Here is an 8,792-nt window from a genome sequence, read left to right on the forward strand (position 1 = left end):
TAGAGCTGATAAATAACTATACAGGGGATTAATTTGAAAAAAATCGGTCAAGTTATTTTTGAGAAAATCGTGAAAAACATGATTTTTTACTAATTATCCGCCATTTCTCTCAAGAATATTACGGAGCTCCTGCAATTTTCCCAGAAATGAGACTCATGTCAGTTGATAGGGCTTATAAATAGCTATCCATGGTATAAATTTGAAGAAAATCGTTAGAGCCGTTTTCGAGAAAACCAAGAATAACATGGCTTTTTAGTCATTATCCGCCATTTTTCTCAAGAATATTACGGAGCTCCTGCAATTTTCCCAGAAATGAGAGTCATGTCAGTTGATAGGGCTTATAAATAGCTATCCATGGTATAAATTTGAAGAAAATCGTTAGAGCCGTTTTCGAGAAAACCGTGAAAAACATGGTTTTTTAGTAATTATCCGCCATTTTTTCCGCCATTTTGAATTAAATTTTATTGAATTTCTTATTGTCAGATCCTCTTGGCATAAGGACCTTAAGTTTAAAATTTCAAGTCAATCGGTTAATTAGGAATGGAGTTATCGTGTTCACAGACATACACACATACACACACACACCACACACACACACACACACACACACACACACACACACACACACACACATACCAACACCCAAAAATCATGTTTTTGGGCTCAGGGGACCTTGAAACGTATAGAAAACTTGAAATTAGGGTACCTTAATTTTTTTTGAAAGCAATACTTTCCTTACCTATGGTAATAGGGCAAGGAAAGTAAAAAGATAGCTTATCAGATTGGTTCTACTGGAATTAATCACGATTAAAATTTAACCGGCTCTTGTACAACCGGCACTAAGTACCTGATTAAAAAATGATTACAAAAGTATGTATTATTATGGAATCACAAATTATTGTGACACAAAACTTATTGAATGGAAACGTCTTGGTATTGTCAAAACCACCGATTTATTAAAACAGCTTGAGATACTAGTTTCGGTTGTTACACCATTATCAATCTCTGGTAAACTTCGAGGTTCAGCCGAAACTGGTATCTCGAGTTGTTTTACAATGAACCAGTGGTTTACAATATCGAATAATTGTCAAAACTACCGATTTATTAAAACAACTTGAGATACTAGTTTCGGTGGTTACACCATTATCAATCTCTGGTAAACTTCAAGGTTCAGCCGAAACTAGTATCTCGAGTTGTTTTACAATGAACCAGTCGTTTTACAATGTCGAATATTTTTCAATCAATATGGATATTTATCACATGATCACAACAACACAGGAAGATTGAAACTTTACTTTATTGGACAGTTTTCAAAGACGTTTGAGATTTTTATGCATATCATTACTCTGAAAGTTTAGTTGAATTTTTAGAAAGATGACTTTATTATGGTGAGATCTACGTTACAATGGTAGTATTGGATTAGCATTGGTGTTGCTATCCTTGTCTATCATTCGACAAAGCAGATAGCGCTATCCTTTTCCAACTCCACAACAATGTCAGATCATCTTTGAACAATGTATAAAAAAAATTAATTAATTTATTCTTCCAATCGATACATTACACATAATCAGAAATTATGAAAAGTAGAGTACATCACAACAATATTGCAAAATATAAAAATAAAGATAGGTAATAAAATAAAATAAATTCATTTATTCTTCCAATATTGATACATAACACATAATCAAAAATCATGAAAAGTAGAGTACATCACAACAATATTGCAAAATAAAGATAGGTAATAAAATAAAATATAGTCTAATTAATTAACAAAATATTTGATCTCAATAATGAAAATCTATTAATCAATCAATGAAGAATATAATTTCTTGGGAAATAAAATGTAATATTGATTATTCCTAACAAGAATAAACAGTTGGCATAACATCAGATATACCGATTATCAGCTATACTCTATAGAAGGCAGAGAATCGGCAACGATGGTCTCCTACCTTTCTCTACTGCCATTATAACGTGGACCTCACTTTAGGGTAATGCACCTATAATACGTCCTCAATTAGCATTCTTCCTCAAATACAACGATTCAGATTTCTGAGAATTTTTGTTCAGTCTTTCCTTATCATGCCAAAATTTACTCTTCTTTCAGATAATTCCTGTAATTTATCACAGACTCTCAGTTCACTGTGTTTTTCTCATTTCTTAAGTTTTTTATTCCGCAATACTGTACTACAATACATACATGCCTATACTACAATGACTATAGTATACTGAAAGATCTAGACTATACTACAATACTAATCTATGAACATAGAACATACATATAACATACTAGTCGTCAGGCTCGCTTCGCTCGCCATATCCGTCTAGCCAGGGGGCTCCGCCCCCTGGACCCCCGACTGGATTGAGTTGAGTTGATACTGTATCATAATGTGTTGATACTGTATCATGTGTGTTGATACCATAGACAATATATAGCATAAACATTATCCAATAGTGTTTTGTATCAAGTTGAGATGATATTGTGTTGATACTATAAATAAAAATATGAATGTGAGTTCCCTTTTTAAAATTATTTTGTCACGACATGGTTCGGCTATATAATGTCACTAGCCGTCAGGCTCGCTTCGCTCGCCATATCCGTCTAGCCAGGGGGCTCCGCCCAATGGACCCCCGACTGGATCGTCCAAAAATGAGATCAGCGGGCTCGCTTCGCTCGCCTGCATGTAGACCTCAGCGGAACCTCTGTACCGAATTCTGGACCCCCAACTGGATTGTCCAAAAATGATATCATACTAAATGATATTATAGTAATATAATATTCCCAGGAATAGCTCTGATTGAAGTAGCAGTACCCAATCAATTTTTCCGCAATAAATCAGGACCTCCTAAATAGGTATTTAGGAGGTACTGGATAAATTGGTATTTAGGAGGTCCTGGATAAATGCATTTCAATCTTCAACTTGGTGCCAACCTAACAAAGTCAACTCAACTTAATGCCATCCTGACAAAATTATTAATTTAGTTACCAGAACAACTGTTTCAAAGAGGTACTCTCTCTAGATTATAGTTCTATATTAACATATGGTATGGACATTTCAATTATAATTTCAAGATATTGGAATAAGAAGTATATACATGCTAAAAGACGAACTTTAAACCCTTAAAAACCACCCTTAGAATTAAAATATTGCCAAAAGATTCCTTAGTGCCCCTCTAAAGGGCCAACTGAACATACCTACCAAATTTGAACGTTTTTGGTCCGGTAGATTTTTAGTTCTGCGAGTGAGTGAGTCAGTCAGTCAGTCAGTGAGTGACTATATATAGTTCTTTATATATATATATATCTTTATATATATATATATATATATATCTTTATATATATATATATATATATAGATGAACATAGAACATACATAGAGCATACTATGGACAACATATAACAACACTTGAACCTGCATTCCTTATCAGGATAGAACATTATTACTGATAATTCAAACAATGCTGACAATTTGAAGTGAATCTTAGTATCTATAGGTGATAATTATCTGGAATAGGCTAAGCCTGACCTCTTTTCCCGGCAGCAGTAACTTATAGCCTATTCTTGGAATTTTTCAGAGTTTCAGACAGAAATGAGACAAAAACATATTCTCCCAAAAACTCACATATTATACAGTGAGGTCCACGTTATAATAATGGCAGAGGAGAAGGATACGGGAACAACGTTGCCGATTCTCTGTCTTGCCTCTGCCTTCTATAGGCGATAGCTGATAACTATATATCTGATGTTATGTCAACTGTTTACTGTTTCACCGACATATCTGATAAATAACATTTACTATTCTTTCTTGTTTGAATTATGCAATTATATTTTATTCGTCAAGAGAGATTCACTTGAGATTGAATATCTTGAGTTTATTCCTTACCTATTCCATCTACCCTCTATTGTATTGTATTATGAAGTTTAACATTTCATGGTATACTTTCATAGTTTCATTCCACATGGATGCAAATAACATCTTTTCTTTCCTCCAGTATTGCTAATGTGATCTAGTATAATGTTGATGGTTTAACATAATTATACTATATTATTTTCTTTGATACTGTATTTGTAATTGATTATACTGATGCAGAACTGTTGAATAATAATTTATCTATTAAGTTTGATTAAATTTTATTGTCAATTCTTGTAAATGTTACCATAGGCAAGAGCCTTGAAACAATTGTCAATAAATGTCTATCTATCTATCTATCTTGTTGATTAATTATATTTTTGTACATTGATGAAAAACGATCTCCCAACGTTGCGTAGCTAGAAAGGGATAGCGCTATCTGCTGTGTATAATGGAAGTATTTGACATTGGTATCCTTGTCTATCATTCGACAAAGCACATAGCGCTATCCTATTTCTAGCTCCACAATGTTGCCAGATCGTTTTTCAACAATGTAAAAATATAATTAATCAACAAAATGTTATCAATGATTGAAAATATATTTTCTTGATTATTTTAAACAAGAATGAGCAGTCAATATTACATCAGATATTAGTATCAGATCGCTTCTATAGAAGGCAGTGACAAGGATGAGAATCGTCAACGCTGTTCAACTATCTTCCTCCACTATGCCATTATAGCATGGACCTCACTATAGACTAAGCTTGCCACAATCTCTATCCTACTATTGAAAGTTATACCATAGAGAAACAATAGCGTAAGTAGATATCCCATGGTATAGGGAATTTATGTCGCAACTTTTACTGTTATCTCAAGCCGATTACTGTCGATTATTGTCAATTTTTACTGTTTTGTTGGGGTGAGAGTGTATGAACGGCACAATTTGAGAGACTACCAGCGTCACACAGCTTCATGGGAAAGAACTACGTGAACTATCGGCTTGGGATAACAGTAAAAGTTGCGACATAAACGCCCTATCCCATGGGATATCTACTTATGCTATCTTTTCTCTATGGTTATACTAATATAAATGATCAACTCCTTGTTCTATCTGCTTTCAAATTCAAATATTTTTTTAATCCTTCAAGTATTTACAGTGAAACATGAAAAAACTAAATATTAGGGAATTCCTCCACAAAGACTGAACGTCTTCGTGTGGAGGAGAGAGTTCCATAGACAACACATTTGCAATCACAACATAAAATAATTATAATAGAAAAGATAAGCTTCAGAATAGAATAATGATAATAATGGATTAAATACAAATTCAAATAATAGTAAGAAATAATACTTAATTAAGAAATAAAAGATAAAAAGAAAAATATTAACTGAAATAACAAATAGTGAGTAGGTTTTTGATTCTGTATTCAAATGTTTTAAATAAGTGCAATACTTCCAAAATTTTTAATTTATTGTGATACATTCTGTGATTCATTTAGAGTATAAAATCAACCTTCAAAATTCAAAATTTTAAATCATCATTCCTGGACCGAAAATCAAGTGACGGAGCAGTGTGTGATTACATAACCTTATCTTTTGGACAACATTAACATTTTATCAAAATTTTTGGAGAGAAATAGTACAGGCTCAGCCTAGTTTTTCCTCCAATGTCATAATTGTATTATGATTATAGTATTTTATACAATAAATGAATGAAATCAGTCATTTATTAAGGTTATTGCTAACCTCCTCAATTTCCTGTGAGCTAGTTATTTCGTGAGTTTGGATAAATTATTTTATAGGAAAAGGCTGCTTCTTGACAGGCCGGCCTGGAATTTCATTTATAACTGCCCAGAGCTTATAAGAAGATTATGAGAAGATTCTTCAATTTCATTTTTATAATACGAATGTTTGGCTTGTTTATAATTGCAGAGTGTAGAGTATTTCTATATTGTGTAAATTCATTTTTTTTTTTAATTTGGTTGAAAGGTTTTTTGTTGAGTCATTTTCTAAGTTTGTCGCGATGCCGAATTGAATTAACAAGTCCCATGCTGAACCATGGCTTAATTCGGGTTGGCCTAGCTGATAGTTTTATTTTAGAAGTTTAAGTGCCGGTTGCACAACAGCCGGTTAAATTTTAACCGTGATTAATTTCAAGAGAACCAATCAGAGAAGCCGTCTTATCAAAAACGCCTTCTCTGATTGGTTTTCGTGAAATTAATCACGGTTAAAATTTAACCGGCTGTTGTGCAACCGGGCCTAAGATTCGATAGTTTTGAAGAATATCAATGAATCGGTCAGCAGCCATATCAACATCAGTTTGTTCAGTGACGCTATCCCGATTTTGCCTACTTATTCTCTTATTTCATTCCAATTTGTTCTTGTTACAAATTTATCAACATTGGAAGGTTTGGGCATAGAGAAACAATAGCGTAAGTAGATATCCCATTGTATAGGGCGTTTATGTCGCAACTTTTACTGTTATCTCAAGCCGATAGTTCATGTAATTCTTTCCCGTGAAGCTGTGTGACACTGGTAGTCTCTCATATTGTGCCTTTCATACACTCTCACCCCAACAAAACAGTAGAATTCGACAATAATCAACAGTAATCGGCTTGAGATAACAGTAAAAGTTGCGACATAAACGCCCTATACAATGGGATATCTACTTACGCTATTGTTTCTCTATGGTATAGGCATAGAGGAACAATAGCATAAGTAGAAATCCCATGGTATAGGGCGTTTATGTCGCAACTTTTACTGTTATCTCAAGCTGATAGTCCACGTATTTCTTTCCCAAAAAGGTGTGTGATGCTGGTAGTCTCTCATATTGTGCCGTTCATACACTCTCACCCTACACAATGCCCTATACAATGGGATATCTACTCACGCTATTGTTTCTCTATGGTTTGGGTGAGTTGACAGATAGTAAATTCAAACATATCGCATAGTGGTCAGTTACTGAGGACTGTAAAATAGCAGTAATAGTATTGGTGACTACAATATCAGCAGGATCTTTGTCGGATTCTATTCTATCTGCTCACAATATAGATACAGTTCCGTGTTTAAATAAATGTGTTGTGAATTTTCCAACTGAAACAAGGATAAGATCGAGTGATTTTCGATAGCAGGCCAGTTTCTTCCCAGCTGTTATGACTGCCAGCTGAGTTGTTACGACTCTGAGAACTGGTTACCGATTGCAATAATATTACACCTTTGAAATTCACTTTAATCTGTCAGCGAAGCACCATTGCTTCCCATTGCTGAGGACAGTTTGAAGGTTTTTCAACTATAGTACTTGAGTCAGCTGCTGTAGTATAACCAGCCTGGCAGCAGCTGCAATACTAGCTTGAGGTTGATTAGGACATTTTTACTTTCCTTGCCCTATTACCATAGGTAAGGAAAGTATTGCTTTCCAAAAAAATTAAGGTACCCTAATTTCAAGTTTTCTATACGTTTCAAGGTCCCCTGAATCCAAAAACATGATTTTTGGGTGTTGGTCTGTGTGTATGTCTGTGAACACGATAACTCCATTCCTAATCAACCGATTGACTTGAAATTTTAAACATGAGGTCCTAATACCATGAGGATCCGACAATAAGAAATTCAATAAAATTCAATTCAAGATGGCGGAAATAATGGCGGATAATTACTAAAAAGACCCATGTTTTTCGCGTTTTCCTCGAAAACGGCTCTAACGATTTTCTTCAAATTTATACCATGGATTTATAAGCCCTATCAACTGACATGAGTCTCATTTCTGGGAAAATTTCAGGAGCTCCGTAATATTCTTGAGAAAAATGGCGGATAATCACTAAAAAACCATGTTTTTCACAGTTTTCTTGAAAACTGCTCTAACGATTTTCTTCAAATTTATACCATGGATAGCTATTTATAAGCCCTATCAACTGACATGAGTCTCATTTCTGGGAAAATTGCAGGAGCTCCGTAATATTGTTGAGAAAAATGGCAGATAATTACAAAAAAAAACATGTTTTTCAAGATTTTCTCAAAACCGATTTTTTTTTCAAATTCATAACCTGTATAGTTACTTATCAGCTCTATCAACTGGCATGAGTCTTTTTCCTGGGAAACTAACGGGGGTCTACCCCATCCTTTGAGAAATGGACCTTGGATCCTCCTTCTCGTGCATGAGGTAGGTAGGTAGAGCAGTTTATAAAAAGAACACATAGTCGAGATATTTCATCTGTAGAACAGCTGTTTTGACGACTTTAAAAAAAACATCGAATTTCCCCATCTACACAAAGGAAAAATTACTCTGAAAACAATAATATATACACATATACAGTAGTCTGATCGTAATTTCAAATATGTTGCCGCTAATCGTCATTATGTTATTCCCCTAAATTATTCTCCCCTTTAAGAATGGGACTTACAGTTCAATGAACAAGGAAAGTTGTGTGAGTGTATCACACCAGATTTTTCAAAATTATTCCTCCTACAATATCAAAGAAGGATATAGCCTAGAACTATATCCAGGATGAGCTTTTAACAGGCAAAGCTTTCCTTAGAGCTCTGTCTAGGGAGGATCTCAGATTGGCTAGATTTCAATTTGTCTTATTGCAAAACTAGCAGGTAACCCGTGCTTCGCAAGGGTCTAATTAAAAACTTGACAAACTGAAAACTTGAACACTGAAATCTTGCAGAATAATTTGAAATAGGCCTATAACCACTCTCGATAAATCAAGAATCTATATGCTTATATAGAATCTATATCCAAGGGCCGTTTGTACAGTGATATCTAAAGCTTGTACTGGCTTAAACTGACATGGGCCTCAGTATAGATAAGGTACCTATAAGTTAATAGTAGGCCTACTTATTTTATTAATTTGTATTATTTTGTGGCAAATAAATGAATGAATTTGAAGTAGATATAAGTAGGTGAGCTAAGAGATCATAATTAAGGATCAGATTACAGAA

Source organism: Nilaparvata lugens, chromosome 3, assembly GCF_014356525.2.
Source record: "Nilaparvata lugens isolate BPH chromosome 3, ASM1435652v1, whole genome shotgun sequence".
In the NCBI taxonomy this organism is placed as follows: Eukaryota; Metazoa; Arthropoda; class Insecta; order Hemiptera; family Delphacidae; genus Nilaparvata; species Nilaparvata lugens.